This window comes from Streptopelia decaocto (genome assembly GCF_964273445.1).
Source record: "Streptopelia decaocto genome assembly, chromosome: 9".
In the NCBI taxonomy this organism is placed as follows: domain Eukaryota; kingdom Metazoa; phylum Chordata; class Aves; order Columbiformes; family Columbidae; genus Streptopelia; species Streptopelia decaocto.
The window spans coordinates 18,132,922-18,148,653 of record NC_138664.1 but is presented as its reverse complement, the minus strand read 5'-3'; the positions used below and the strand labels follow the sequence as shown (position 1 = coordinate 18,148,653).

The 15,732-nt window shown below is 42.3% G+C and overlaps 2 protein-coding genes across 15 annotated transcripts in view; one reads left to right on the top strand and one right to left on the bottom strand.

Annotated features, from left to right (window-relative positions):
* PEAK1 (pseudopodium enriched atypical kinase 1) overlaps positions 1 to 4,612 on the bottom strand; it is a 110,441-nt gene extending 105,829 nt beyond the window's left edge. For all 6 annotated transcript variants that reach the window (XR_014184872.1, XM_082061174.1, XM_082061172.1 and 3 more), the window contains exon 1: positions 4,416 to 4,612. The gene's annotated coding sequence lies outside the window, so the exon portion shown is untranslated. The remainder of the gene's footprint in view (positions 1 to 4,415) is intronic.
* A 139-nt stretch (positions 4,613 to 4,751) lies between these two features.
* The window catches only part of HMG20A (high mobility group 20A), a 167,347-nt gene continuing 156,366 nt past the window's right edge, over positions 4,752 to 15,732 (top strand). For 4 of the 9 annotated variants that reach the window (XR_014184893.1, XR_014184894.1, XM_082061393.1 and 1 more), the window contains exons 1-2: positions 4,944 to 5,072; positions 6,612 to 6,726. The gene's annotated coding sequence lies outside the window, so the exon portion shown is untranslated. The other 5 variants (XM_082061394.1, XM_082061389.1, XM_082061392.1 and 2 more) reach the window with 4 other exon arrangements.

Sequence of the window (15,732 nt, the reverse complement as noted above, 5' to 3'; positions counted from 1 at the left end):
GCATTTTGTGGTACAGATAGCAAATAAATGCTGTTAAATAGTTTTCATACCCCATATTTACATATCTTTTAAATGTAAACATAACTGATCAAAGTGATCAAAATGCAGATGGTCAATAAACAGAATTGTAATCTGTTACTGCTACTACAATTTATTAAAGGCATCTCAGTTAAGGCCAGGCCCACACACAAGAGACATGAGTAGTGAGCCTGAGAAGGGATCTACTATTTGAGATTTTTCCAAGTACTTACACAAAAACTCAGGATTGCAATTTTCCCCAGAATCAAACAGTTCAAAAAAAATCAGTTACAGATGGATTACAAAATACTTCTCTAAGTAGTGTGCTTTAAAACTGATTTCACGCACATCCTGCACAGCAATACATGATTATAGGGAGGACAGAAATGGTGAACTAGGCTTCAGAAGGGTTCTGAAATTCTGTTGTTCTTGGTGTCATCTGAACAGTCAACCCCCAAAACATTTTTGGTAAAGCTGGTTTGCACCACAGTGTTTGAAAAGCTAGCATGGTAACTTTTGTAATAGCCAATGGGGTCCCACAGGATTTAACTCAAGTGACCTCAGAGCTACACCCACTGTGTAGTTTTCCTCAACAATCGGGCAATCTCAAATCCTCAGTGCACTTAAAGAGATATGGGGAAAGAAATTGCTTTAGTGACTCAGCCACTTATCTATCTTCGGAAAAAAGAAGAACTGAAAATTTCTTACATGGTTGATAATTTCTGCTTATGATTTAAAAACCCCAAAGGAAACACACAGCCTATGATACTAAACCACAATTTATTGAAATGGCAGCTCGAATATTGGACAACTAATTAGAATTGTTACCAAGTAAAAACAAGTCATTTATCCTTGTCACTAGCAGTTCAGAAATACTAAAGCTCTCTCATTCTTCTCAGTGTATACTGTTTACTTGTCCTATTTCACTCCACTTTAAAATAGTGAAAGTCAACTAGCAAGTCTTATTCCAGTTTGCAATCTGTATTTTTCCACTCTAAATTTAAAACTGTATGGTAATGGAAATTCTACATTATTGTGCTGATATATATGAAACAATGAAAGTATTTTGGCCTTAGGCCAACGTAAGTCCCAGTGCAATGCTTAGTCCTTAAACAGCGGTCATGTGTGGGAGCACAGAGGGGTGGGAAAACTGGTAATACCGATAAAAACTCTACAGACAAGGTCTCTATATCAGCCTGTCAGAGGTAATGCAAACACAGAAAGTGGCACCGTGCTCCAGTAATCCTTTCTGGAGAGTCCAAAGCCTCTTTCCCTTGGCTGTGGACTGTGGCCACACATCTCCTCCTCCAAAATCCATGTTATTTTACATACATATAGAGTGGATTTTGCCTCACTGGTGATTTTTGGCTGCCACTAACAGGCAGCAAACACTATATATGGCTTGCAAACAACTCAACATTATTTCTTTGAGCTTTGCTTGAACTAATAAACCAAAACATGTTTTGCAAATTATGATTTTTATATCATAAGTAGTTAATACCTGATAACTCCAGATGTTTTTGAGAGCAGAAAGATAAAGTTATATTTTCCCTGTGTCAGGTGTCTTCTCCACTATCTCTTTTCATGTCACATGTACTCACAATGTTCACATTACCAGTGCTTTCCATGAGTCCAACACTACCTCCACGTTATACCCATGTCATTTGCATTTCGATATTCTGCCCACACCCGAATGTCAGCTATGACACACTGACTACACAGGAGGGAGCAGCTCAGCAGGATTCCTCGGGAGCTGCAGCAGCACAGGAAGTGGGAACACTGTGGCAGCTGGCAGGAGACCGACCTCATCTCTGATCTGTACCTAAAAATCCCCAGTTTAGACCTTTTGGGCTCTTTTTTCAAGGACTAGGGAAAAGAGGGTCCAACAGCCAAATACACACAAAAAAGAGAAAGGAGTCTGTGAGTTAACCCCATCTGAAATCAAACCCCATCAAAAAGCAGCCAGAACAAGAAATGCAGTGACAAGGAGAAAAGCTGCAGATCCCTTCAGAGAAAAGGGGAAAGAAAACATGGGCAATCAGCAGGGATGGGAGGGTCTAATTCTAAACTGGGATGAGGGGCAGCTCTAGGAAAAACGGAAACCTAAGAGCAAAGACTAAAGAGGAAAAAAGAAAAGGAAAGTAGAGACATAGTAATATAAATTCACAACCAAGGTAGAAAAAACAGGTTACAACTTGTTAACTTACAGTAAGCTTTTCACATACATATTTTTCCTAGCACAATATAGAAGGTTAACAGTGATTATGAATGTCTATGATTCTAATCAATAACTTAAAATAGTTATATTAACATTGTACTGTCCTGTTTAGGCAAGAAAACATTCAGGAGCCATTTAGTCAAACAGATTTTCTAAAGAGCTGAAAAGTCAGAAACACAAGCTGGAATGGTATTTTGCCTCTTTGCTCTCTCTTTCACTGGAACAACCACAAGACTTGCTGATACACAGGGATTGCTGTTTTTTCTAAATAACTGTATATTTATTTACATGGTTAATGTATGCTCTGAAAGAGATGGAAATGCAAGCATTGCATCCATGAATGAAGCTCGCTTTCTTATCAATTGCTCATTTCCACACTGTGCAGCTGAGGGAAAGTGCCTGCTGGCTCCTCACTCAGCAGCTGGTCCCTCCTGCCCAGGCTCAGGAATCACACTCAACCCATCTCTGCTGTTCAGGTGAAGAAGAGGCAAGAGAGCCAAACAGAACAATACAAGAACGTCATTTAGGAAGTCTGTAAATTGAGTTATCTATGCAAAATATCCTAACAATAAGGTAAATCCATCGTGGAATGAACACATAAGATTAATCATGGAAAGTTACTCATGGAAAAAGTGGTAATTCACTCCTTGCATACTTCTACATTTTAGAGAACAAAATGAGGTTTTCCTGAAAACACACTGGAGCAGTGGCTCTGCCAGGAAGATACTTCGTCTGGATAAATCATCTTAGCTGCTTTACAGACAAAACCTTTTAAGCCAGTGGGAATCTAGATTAAGAGCTCTAACTAGTAAAAACGACCAAATAAAGTATCCACAAGTATTTCCTGCTCTGCTACACCACTGGAATCAAACTGTCTAGATGAGGTTGTAAGTCAAGCAAAAGTCACATAGAATTAAATGCATCTTATTTGTAACAAAAGTCGTTGTTCAGCTTGCAGTTTTACGCAAGTTTAAATAAACTTTCTAACTATAGAACCTAATTAATGGAATTCCATAAAGTTTTGGCTCCTAGAACAACTGTGTGTTCTTTCCTTCCTGCCCATGTATCTTGTGTGTTATTTTTTCCCCCAAATATCTGAGAATAAATTGTTTTAGCAGACATCTGACAGCCTTTAAGCCACAACAAGTAAGGGGAAGAACTTTGGAGCCCCGTATGAACTGGTTAAAGAATGAAAGCCAAGCTCGACAAAATAAAATGGCAAGAACCTTAAGTAAATTGAAATTATGTTCTTTGAGAAGGGACCCCTGTTAAGTCTGAGGTCAGAGATCCATCAGACAATGCTCCTCCTCCTCCTCGCGCTCACCTAAGAGCAGTCTGGCCATTCTATGCTAAATATCAGCTACTTAATAAGTAACTAACCACCATAGTGTATTTACATCCTTTCACTTACTGTCCCAACGAAAATCTCAGCTTTTCCAGTCTAGTCGCAAGTACACTTGCAACAAAAACAGGCAAACAGACCGACCCACCTAAAAGTCCTTCAAGAAAAAACGAAGCGCGGAAAGCCCGAAAGGAGGATGGAATGTAGCTACACGAGTACAGGCTAAAACGTAAAGTCTTTAATGTCAGGAATACACAACAGAGTGAGGACAGAGCCCCGACAGGGACAGCATTCACCTGGCACCTACAGCGGCTTTATCGTTGGGAAATTCCTAGAAGGTGCCAGCTCCGCAGCCGCCCGGCGCTCCCTGGCAGGCTCCGGCACAATATATTTAGCGCAAGATCACGCCGCAAAACTTCCAGCCGAGGTGTGGGCAGAAGAAAGCGCCCTTTGCCGCCGCAGGCCCCGGGGGCCGTCGGCAGCGACCAGGGGGCCCAGTGCCGCGGCTGGAGGCGAGAACGCCGCACGGCCCCGCGGGGGCCCCGAGGCGGCTGCCGGCGCCACTCAGGCCCTCCGGACGCAACTACAAGCGGCGCCGCCCGCCGAGGCCACGGCAGGACCCCCGCGGGAGGAACGGGCAGGCGGCGGCCGCGCTCCCCTCGCCCCCCGGCGGGCCGCGCCGAGGCCCCTTCCCGCTGCCCCCGCGCGGGGCCTCGCTGAGGAAACACGAGCCGCCCGCGCGGGCAGCGCGCGAGCCGGCCGCCGCTCCCCGGCCTCCCCCCACAACCAAAAGGGCCGGCACTCCCCCCCGCCCCCGGGCTCGGACCGGCCCCTCACCTGGCACGGGCTCCCCAGCCCTACTGAGCCTCCCGCGGGCAGGCAGCGACGGGGAGGCGGCGGTAGCGGCTACACCGAGGAGGCTCCGTCAGGGTCGGCTCCCGCAGCCACCGAGCCCCGGAGAGGAACCGGCTCCGGGGACGCGGCTGAGACCACCGCGCCCGCGCGCAACAACTAACTCCGGGCGCCGCCGCCGCCGCCGCCGCCGCGGCCCGGGCCCGCCCCGCCGCGCGCCGCCCACCACGCGCACAGCAGAGGAGGCGGGGCCCGGCGGGCGGAGCTCGCGCAAGAGGACTACAACTCGCAGCGTGCCTCGCGCTCCGTCCTCAGAACCTGTCCCGCGCATGCGCTTGCGCAGGTAGGTAATGTGCTTCCGCTAGCGGAGAGAAAGTAGTCCTGGTGTGTTGTTCGAACTGCTTCTCTACGCCAGGCTGCTGGATGAGGGTTGGGGGCGGTGAATGCTCCTGGCTTGGCTGGGTTTTCTTCTGAGGGGCTGCTCTGGCAGGAGAGCCGCGCTGAGGCGGGTGGCGCATAGATCCGTGTGGGCTGGGGGGAGTGGTAAAGCGGCCCTGCGCGTGCAGCAGGCGGCTGCGCGGGCTGAGGGGCGCGGGCTCCGCCGGGCGACCCCCGGGCCCTGTGGTGAGCCGCGCTCCGCAGGTCAGTCCGCAGCCCCGCGGGGCTCCTCTCGCCCCCGCTCCTCGCCCGGGAAGGGGGTTGGCGGGTGTTCAGCTCCCGCCGTGGTGGGCAGCAGGGAGCGGCCCATGTCGCCGCGCTGACGGTGGCCCGGGGCCGGCCTTCCCCAGACCAGGCCCGGCGGGCTTTGCTCCGGTCCCCCGCCTGCCCCGAGCCTGCCGGCGGGTGCCCGCTTGCTGCTGCCCTCCCGTGCGTGGGCTGGGGGACCGACTTGGGTGAGGGGAAAGAGCCTGGTGAGAGTCTAGGTACTTAGCTTCTTGTGCTCTTCCTTATAACCCTCCTCTTTTCCCTCGGCTCCCACGAAGTGGTAAGAGGTAATAATAATACTCGGTGGATCCTTAACTCTAGTTATTTATTGTTTCATTATGTTCACTTATTATTGTCTTGTCAAGCAGATCATTTGTCATAATATGGTTTTCTGATACTTCTTTCCGCTAATAGTTTTTTTTCATTCAGGTCCCGATACATTTCTTATGGTTGGGGTGGCAAAAAGAGCCCCAGGCTTTGAATTGAAACCCCCGGGGCCACGTGTCTGGGGAGGCCCCTTCATTCATTCATCCATCCTCTGGAGCAGCAGCACTGAATGAACCCGGGCTGGTCCTCACTGCTGGGGAAAGTGAAACTGACCGACATTGGCGTGGGGAGAGAGCTGGGAGGAGGTGTAGAGCTGGATCTTAGGGATAGTCAAAGGAAAGAACCCCAAGATTAACCTTTGAGGAAGATTTATGTGACTTAGTGTTGATTTATTGGCATCAAGGAAAATTAGGGAAGGCAGGACAAATATAAATCCTCTTTTTTTTGCTTGGTAGGAAAAAGGAAAATCGTGTTCACATAGAAAGGGAGCTTCTGCTTTCTAGAAAAGTAGCCTCTAGTTTGTTTTGGCTGCACTTGCCTATGAATAGAAAATGCTCATTAGTGTGCACCTCAATATATGTGGATTTATTTATTTATCAATTATATACAGGTATTCCTGTGCTGATATATACAGTATAAAACATACTCAAAAATAGAAGATAAACATGAAATTGGAACTTTTAAAAAAAATATTATTAGCTACTGTTACAAAAATGTTTTCTTCCTTACACCTTAGCGGATTCTCTTGCAAGTGTGACCCACTTTAGAGACCACTATTCTAGAATCCTTTAATTTCAAAATTTGGTTACAACGACCCTCTTCTGAGTAAATAGAAGTTTGAGTGTCATGTCAGTGCTAGTGCTGCTGCAGGGAAAATGTTTGTGTTGTTTTCCTGTGAATGTTTTTTTCCTTTGGTTGCTCATGATGAGGCACGTAAAGTGGTAATATGGCAGATACACCTTTTGTGGCTCAGAACAGGGAGAAGAAAATCATGTTTTTACACATATGTTTCTTTAGTGCATGGGAATAGGGTTCAACTCATCTGTGTACCTGACTGTTAGGAGGTGACTATAACAAATTCTAGTACTTTGCAATAAAGTAACCAAGAGGAGAGAGATTCTTACTGTCTTCCATTTTGTGTTCTTGCAGGACATCTTCCTTTGACAAGCCTAGGCTGTGTCTGATGGCCAGGGACCGCACAGAGAACTGAGAAGATGTGCTGATTTCCTCCGTGCTCCTGTACTTCTGAATAAAAGCAGTGACTGTGAGCAGTGTTTTTCCTTGTACCTGCATCACAAAGTTATTTTTAGTATCAGAGCACAGGAATTAGGAAAACTGTAAACTAATGGGTTCCAGTTAACTTTGTTAGCGCATCTGTTTGTCACGTGTTTAAATAAAGGGTCACTTAGAATCAAGGTGTGCCCAGTTAGCAGGATACGTGTTCTAACCTGACAAAGCAAGCTCAGCCTTCCATACTAAGTGCTTCTCTTTGATTAAATAGGACTTGTTTTAGGGTCAGTTCTTGGATGAGATTTTTGTCAAGCTTACCACTGACTGGGATAAAGGTTACAGGCAAACTAAGCGCATGTTTCACTGAAACAAGCTGATATGGGCTTCTGAATTCTTGCTGTACCTCCTCCCCAGGCTGTGGTTGAAAAACTAAAGTACTCCCGCTTACTGTTACTGAAGTGCACTTAAAGCTGTGCTGATTTTTTTTTTTAGTATTGTGGCATGGGCTGAGAGAACCTGTTAGAGAACAGGTGAAGAGGCTGCACTTATAATAATGGGGATACTTTTCTGGTAACGATCTGTGAGAGAGAAGGGTAACTCAAGGGAACATGCAAATGCTATTTTGAGGACAGTAGGTAAATGAAGAAAGGTTGTCTTTTTTCTTTTTGCTAGTTGTTCATGAACCCCGACAAAATGCCCTTTATATCTATAATTTGATTGGCTATTAAGAGCTCTCAAAGCTTGGTTGCTTTCTGTATTCCTTTAGACTTTTTTTTTTTTTTTTTACTTCCAAGATTTTCCTTGGTAAGAGAGGGGGAGTATTTCTTGCTTTCATGGGAACTGTTAAACTTCAGTTCTTTTTAAGAGATGAAGAGTGGTGAATAAAAACTATTTTGACACTGAGTGTTTACTAGATGTGAATTTACTAAGAACAGTTTGTTTTCAGAAACCACTATTATTTTCCCCAGTGGATTTGTTCATGAAAGCTTCTAAGGCTAGTTGGTGTCTATTTGAAATATACAGTGCAAGTGGTAACTAAAATTTTTACTAGTAATGTAGGTCAGCCCCCACTGGTAAGATCTGTAATGTCTGCGATGTTGCGTTGTTGTCTGTCTAGAGAAGTGGCTTGTTCTTTTACCAGTGGCATAGTTCCTCCAGTGGCCTCAGTAGCTCAGATGGCAGCTGTTAGTTTTTACTATGTGTAGTCTGATACTGATCTTTGAGTTTTGTGGGCAAAAAAATGGATGTTTGTATGTACACTGCCAGTGTTACTCCCAGTGGGATAAGGTAGGTGGTAAGCAATATAAAACAGACTGGCCTTGTAATAATCTCTTCTGTAATGGGATTGTTGGGATGTATCTGTTAAAGTTTCTTCTATGCAAGTTAATCTCTCAGAGGGTTAATTCTTATTAAAGGAATAACTTGAAACATTCATACCTATCTATTGGGGACAAACCTGAGAGTGAGGTTTTATTTCTGAAAGGCTACTTAATAACAGTGTGATGACAACTTTTGGTGAATTGCAGATAGAGGTAGTTTTGGATGACTGTTTATCTGGGAGAAATCTTCATTCTGTGCTATAGGGGAACAAAACCAATTATGGTGAAATAACTGAATACCTCTAAATTTATTAGGGAATCTTCCTTGTTCCTTGACCTTACTCTCACAAACACTGATGCACTTTGAAGGAAACTTGTCTTTCAGAAATGACATGAAAAACATTACTGACTAGATTTATTTAATAGTAAATATGTTAAATGGAAGGTGTGCAAAGTTGTCTTCAAAGAGGCTTATTAATGATTTTGATCCTAGAAACAAATGATCTTGCTCTCCTTTGCAGAACATGAAGTGAATAGCTGACTTCAGCTGACTGATTTCAGTCTTTTGGAACATACATCTTACATGGCATACAATGAATAACAAAATCGATCTTGTACTTCATTGCTTCTGAAATACTTATGACTTGGATTGTTTGTACTGTTTCTTCAGGTGAAATAGAATCTAAGACTTTGGAATGTTTCTTTGGGGCATTATGGCTGGGTTAAGTAATGAGGTGAGGAGCTGACACCTGTAGTACAAAAAAATTGCAATAAGATAAAAATGGGAAGAGTTGTTTTAGTCAAAAGACTGGATAAGGTTTTGTTACTGCTAAAGGTGTGTGAAGCACATAAACAAGAAATGAAGACAGTGAAATTGTCAGTTATTAATTGAGTTGTAAAGACTTATTTCTGAATGCTTTTACCATTTTTTTTCCTTCCACTAACTAGTGCAGAACAGATTTCTCGGCAGTTTAGTGAATTAGCAGGGGAAAGTCTACTTTTGTTTTATTGTTGTGTCTGAATATGAAAATATAAATTCATAGCTTTAATTATGCTGTGGTGTCTGAGGGATTGTTTGCAGCCAAAAGAAACTTTCAACAAAGTGTTCTTAATTGCCCTTCAAAATATTTGTCATCTCTAGAACTTGTTAGGACTTTAACTGGTGATATATATGATTTGTGCTTTCTGCTTGGGCTTGTCATTCTGAAAGAGCTTGAGCCAGTGAATCTTTGCTGCTGTTGCCTTCTGCTACTAGCACTAATGCACATTTTTGGCAAACTGTTTCAAAGACATTATGAGATGAAAACTTTTTTTAGCTAGCTGGTAAATTAGTTCAAGGACTTAGTCAAGTTGGAAACCAAACAGGTTGCATGAACAGCAGCGTATGCGTGGGATGGGGTGCAAATGTGGCTGGTTGTGAGAAGACTGGGAGAAAGAAGGTAGGGAAGCCTACCTGATCATGCAGCAGTTCAGGGGATGTTACTGTCAGGAAGGGGCATTGCTTTGCTTCCACTTTAGCCCTCTGAACCAGCTCGCTGCATCTCTGTGTGTCACTCTGGCTCAAGAGGAACAGAGGTGCTGTTTGTGGGAGGAATAGGACAAGGCCCTTAGGTGCCACTAGCTGTGCTTTGAAGTTAAACTGCAGGGGCTAACCAGCTACTCTGATGGTGCAACTGTTACCTACCATGTCCTTGGATGTGGTAGATGTCCCAGCAAGTGCAGGGAATGAGAGACATGTTTAAAAACAAGCTTAATTAATGACTAAGGAATATTTATTATTATTATTCTGGGACCTAAATATTTACATAAGCCTTCAGTACGGTCGCTTGTTTTAGTTGGATGAGTTCTTGGTGGTTAAAGCAGATCTGACTTAGCTGTGTCTGTTCTGTACCTTCTTTTACTTCAGATAAGTGGTCTGACATGAATTAGTGTGTTTTGTGTATTTTTGTGTTTGTTACTTAAGAAAGAAACAATTTGTTTCTCTTGGAATTCACTTGGCTGCAGTTTCAAAGCTTTGGACATAAGATGGTATGTTGTTTTCTAACTTTGGAGTTATGTTTGCTGTAAACAGGTCATTGACAGAACATGAGTAATGCAAATGAACTTGTTTTTGGAAGAATGGACTGTCTTTGTCATTGTGTAAGAATAGGCTAAGTAATAATCACAGGCTTATGACTGGAGCCATAATTATTTGTTGATCAAAATTTGAATTTCTGATGTAATGGCGTTTAGTGTCCCTTACTAGTATTCAAAATATGCTGTGTCTGACAATATATGGAAAGAGAAAGTGTTAGTCTCTAGTTGGAAAAGCTGTGGCAAAACAAATTCTGGTAATAGTATGAGACTATACAGCAGAGAAAACAGATCAACACCAAGCAAAGCACTAAAATCGGTAAACTGTGAATCTTCTTTCACACTTCTAAATCTGGAGTTCGCTGACATCACATTTCTGCCAAGAATACTGGGGGCCAGAGAGAGAGTGTTCCCAGTACAGGATAAATGGTAAGAGAAGAAAGCTTGGTGTACATTTTATTTTTAAGGTTCTGGTTTGGGTGGTATATTTTTTACAGGCATTCTAAACCTTTTCCTTTGCTATGGTGTTCCTCTTGTCCCACATATCCAAAGCTTATTTTTAAGAACAAGCATAATTTTTCTTGTTTGCATTTTCACTTACCCTGTACTTTGACAAAGACACCTTCAGATACTTAAAGGATGAAAAATTTAGGACACTGTAGGAAGATACACCATTTAAAGCTACCATAGCTTCAAATACACAAGCATCTTGTTGGAATATCTCATTAATCACAAATTGTATAGGATTTCTAGAGCAGATGAGCGAATCTTAAGAGTCTCCAAAAGTCCTCAACTATATAGGCATGTTAGCATGCTCTTATTTCTCCTGCAGGATCTATTTCTTACTGAGTAGGTTTTACATTAGTTCTTATTTCTTGCATCTGATTGTTTGTGATTGCCTCAACAAAGGAGGGCTCTAAAACAGGAGCTGGAGGTTTGTGACTCCAAACAGAGTACCCAAGCAGCGATAAACAGGGAGAAACTTGGAAAACTTAGTGGAGGCAGTGTAGCATTAAAGATAAAATGTGCACATTGTTTCTTGTTGGGGTTTTAACTTTGCCAGTGCAAAACTAAATAACCACAGGAAAAAAGATAATCTTCATCTGTGTCTGGTTAGCATTGTAGCTATGTAAAACACATGGCATAGCAAGTTTTTTTTTTAGTCCTGACATCTAGTTCATTACTGTCATAGGTAACCATACTAAAGTCTTTTGGAGCGGATTTCTGGCTTGGGGTGCATTTACTATGGTGTGCTTTATCTGCTTTTGCATGACTCATGCTACTGATGAAATGAAATTGAGATAAACAATGTCTGTCTAAATCTTCACTGTTCTATTATCTGGGAAGCATGGCAGAATAGACTTCAGCTAGTCTTCTGCTGAGTTTAGTTAAGAAAGTGTATTTGCTCCAATTTATATACAATATGAAGAGCCAGCGTAATAAGTATCCTTTGTTTGAACAAATTAATTGGAATTTGTGGAATTCAAGTTTTGTTTCCAGACTCCTGGGAAAGAATGTCAGCTTTCATCAGGAGAATAAATGTTTAGCTTTAAATTGGAAAGAAGAAAAAATAAAAATGTCAGGTCAGCTTATGAGATAATCCTAGTTTTTTCTGGTAATCATATTTCCTCCCACTTATGACTATTTTGGGGCTCACAGTTACTGGAATAGTTTCAAACGTTTTTCATTTGTGACACCACGAGAATTTTAGCGAGAGCTGAATCACAGAATCACAGAATGTCAGGGATTGGAAGGGACCTCAAAAGCTCATCCAGTCCAATCCCCCTGCCAGAGCAGGAACATCCAGATGAGGTTACACAGGAAGGCATCTGGGCAGGTTTTGAATGTCTCCAGAGTAGGAGACTCCACAGCCTCCCTAGGCAGCCTGTTCCAGTGTCTGTCACCCTCCCTGAGAAGAAGTTTCTTCTCAAATTTAAGTGGAACCTTTTGTGTTCCAGTTTGAACCCATTACCCCTTGTCCTGTCATTGGCTGTCACTGAAAAGAGCCTGGCTCTATCCTCGTGACACTCACCCTTTATATCTCTGTAAACATTAATGAGGTCACCCCTCAGTCTCCTCTTCTCCAAGCTAAAGAGCCCCAGCTCCCTCAGCCTTTCCTCATAAAGGAGATGCTCCACTCCCTTGATCATCTTTGTTGCCCTGTGCTGGACTCTCTCCAGCAGTTCCCTGTCCTTCTGGAACTGAGGGGCCCAGAACTGGACACAATACTCTGCCCTGGTGAGACCACATCTGGAATAGAGGGGAAGGAGATCCTCTCTCAACCTACTAACCTTGGGCTTTAGGGTTATAGAAATGTAAGTCGCTAACTCTTGGCTGTGCTACTCACATCCCTTTTTTTTTCTGCCAACTGCAATGCTTATTGTATCCTCTAATCTGTCATAAACTAATTTGATAAATGGACTAAAAGCTATTCTGGTTCTTTATCATGCTGAAACAGAGGACTTGTATAGTGAGCAGAGGTGCCAGGCTGAACATGATGTGATACAAGTAGTTAGTAGTTAAATAAGCTTAGGCTGCCATAGAACTGTCACCTAAGGCAGTGGAGAGCTGTTGTCTGCAACTTCTAGCACTTGGCTTATCTCCATGCAGGCAGTTGACTTTTCTGAATGCTTCTCTTGATGTCATATGAAAACTCCACAACTGACTACTAGCAGAATGAGTCCCACAAGTTATCTTTGGTAATTGGGGGTGGCTCACGTAGCTTAACATGACGGTTTAGCAGGCATGGAAGTGGGAGGTTCCAAATGCATTCTTTTTTCGATAAGCTATGGTATTTCCTTGAGTTCTTTTGACTATGTACCTCAGCTGGTGAAAGATACCCAGCTTCCACTCTTCCTGCCATTCTCATAAAGGAGAGAGTAATGGAGTTAGAGCAGCTCTGTGAAAAGTCCAGTAATCTATGGAGATTTCAGTAACCAGGTGAGAAGGGAGCAAGACCGTCCCTGCTCTGCAGCAGCGAGTTACTTTTTTGTAACCTAGCCTTAAATCTAGGTTATATCAAACTAGACAAAGCTTGAGAAAGAGGCCTGAAAATTGTGTTCATCTAATGCTCAACTTAAGCCACCTGTATTTTGCTAGTTTCCCATTCCGCTTCATTAGTTGACAGTAGTGTACAAATCGCTGTGTGATATTATTAGGATTCTGTAAACTGTTCTCTAACACCAGACACTTAATCAAAACATGGAAGCACAAATAATTTTTTTTAAGCTCAGAATATGGAAAAAAGGCAGAAAAAACCTTCTGAATCATATATAAGAACAGATGAGTCTAACAGGCAAGGTAGGAATACATGATGTCTCATGCAGCTGGCACTGCTACAGCTGCAGAAGATAACAAAAGGTGAGAGAATCTTTTTGTACGCGCAGTGCAATATTGGAAGTCCAGCTCCAGGTTCAATAATTGGAGAGAAGGTCTGGATTCCTTGCTAAGGTTGATCTTGATTAATTTTATTTTTTGTTCCCCTCAATAATAGATGAATAACGTGAAAAAGTTTCCACCTCTGTTCTCATGGTAGAGAGAAGAATTGTCTTTTGATTCTTCTGTCCCTCAAGCTTTGTAAGGACTTGGAGAGGTGTTGTCTCATACTTCTTTATTCCTGTGGTCATTGCAAGGGATTTTTTTGAACTGCTTTTGTGTCCCATCTTCTATTCATCACTGTCTGTATCCCAAGAATAAACAGTGGTTATTTCTTCAGCCGTTGGTAGCCTTCCTAACAAAACAAACCAGTGGTAAGGGCACTTGCTGGCTTACTTCTGTGTTTGACCAGGAGCTTTGAGCCAAGCAGTCTGCCATGGGAGTGTCTACTGTAAAGATGACCTTCATTTTGGTTTCGAGTAGGTGTTAGGACCAGATGACCTCCAGTGGTCCCACCTAGTCTAAAACAGTCTGAGTCATTACATGTAAATGATGCAATCTCTGTATTTCTTGATTTATGGAAGTGAGATTAATTCCATATAGCAAAAAAATGTGGACTTTTCTCATTGTTTCATTTTTCTTCTTATGCAACTAGGCAGGAACAGCCAACCAACACAATGCGGGGACTAGATACATCTTGCTCATTAATGCAATTAGTTGGAGTCTGCAGGGTTTTTTTCGTGCATGGTTAGAAGATATTTACATATAAAATGTGTGATTATCAGGTGATTAACTTAGGAAATGTTACTTAGAAAGGCATTTCAAACAGGAACACAAACAAGTTAATGGTGATTATGACATGGATGCTTGTAGAGGAAAATTTCGGTGTGAAGTGGATTAATGTTTCTGCATCTTGTTAATTGAACTGTTAGCTATAAATGAAACAGGCTTTATGAAAAAAAAAAAAGTTTTTACTAGCTGAAATTTCAGGCAGTCTTTCCCAATCAGCTTGATTACTTGGTATAGTTTCAAATATTAGGCTTCTCCTTTTATTTTTCTCTTACATACAAAACTCTGAGACCTAGGCATATTATGCTCTGGATGGGAGATATTGAGTGTTCTATGGTGTCTCAGGACTCTTGTACTTACATATTGCAACCTGCTCTTGGAGGTTTGTTTACTCATTGCTGTTACTTATTAGGAAGCAGTATGAGAGGTGAGTAGCCTGTTTTGAGAACTATCTACTCATTACTGAAGAATCAGTGTGTGCTACTTAGGGCAGCCAGGTAAGGGTTACTTAAAGGTTTACTTACTTAAGGGCTTCTTCTGGAGTGGATATTTTAAAGCTCAGTTGAGATGTGAACTGAACCTGCTGCATTCTTTTTAGTGAGCTTACCATGGAGCTTTGGAATGCCATGAGCATATTTTGTCTATAGTTAAACATAGATGACCCTTTCTAGAGGTCAGGAAACAGTTCTAGGGTGGGAATTAGCTGTTTTGGGACACTGTTAAAGACCAGGAAAGCCAAGCTTCCATTACTGTAATAAATGTTTTATCTCAGGAAGCCCGTAAGCTCAAATAGGATTGTTAAAGTTTTCCTAAAAGCTGAATACTTTTTGCCTTTAAAAACATAATGTTTAAAAAGCAATGTTATGCTTTTTTGACTTTGTTCTGGGGGATGTGGGGAGGAGCAAAATGCAGATGAATGTTTTTTCAAAGGAGCCCTTTTTAAATGAAAAGGGAGTGCAGGTGACTGAAAAACCCCTAAACTAACTTTTAGGATTAAATATGGTGACAGATCCTCAGGTAATCTGTGTACTCACTTCTAACAGGCTGCAAAAGGCAACCAAGAAAAATAACTTTCATGAATTTGCAGCACCGTGTCTGTTTTAAAATGTTTAGGCTCCACAAATCAAAAAAGACAGTGTTGCCTAAACTCTTGTTTTCCATCAGTTTGCTTTGTCTGTTGCTGATCAAGGCAATGAGCTTCGGATTATGAGGTCATGCTCAGGTGAGATCTATGTTGTAGCCCTTCTGAAAATACAAATATTTTTTCATTTTCCCACTATTTAATGCTGTGTAAACCAGAGTGTTACTGACCTTTTGTCAAAGGTTGTGCAGACTTTAGTTCTTATTTCTCTTTGCAGTAAGAATTGTATAATGTGTATTAAAGTCAGATTCTCACAACTACTTCTAGCTGTCTAAAACCAAGAAATAACTAAGAGTTAGTTAAGATGTCCAAAATAAAATTGTTAAGATTGATAGCATTTTAA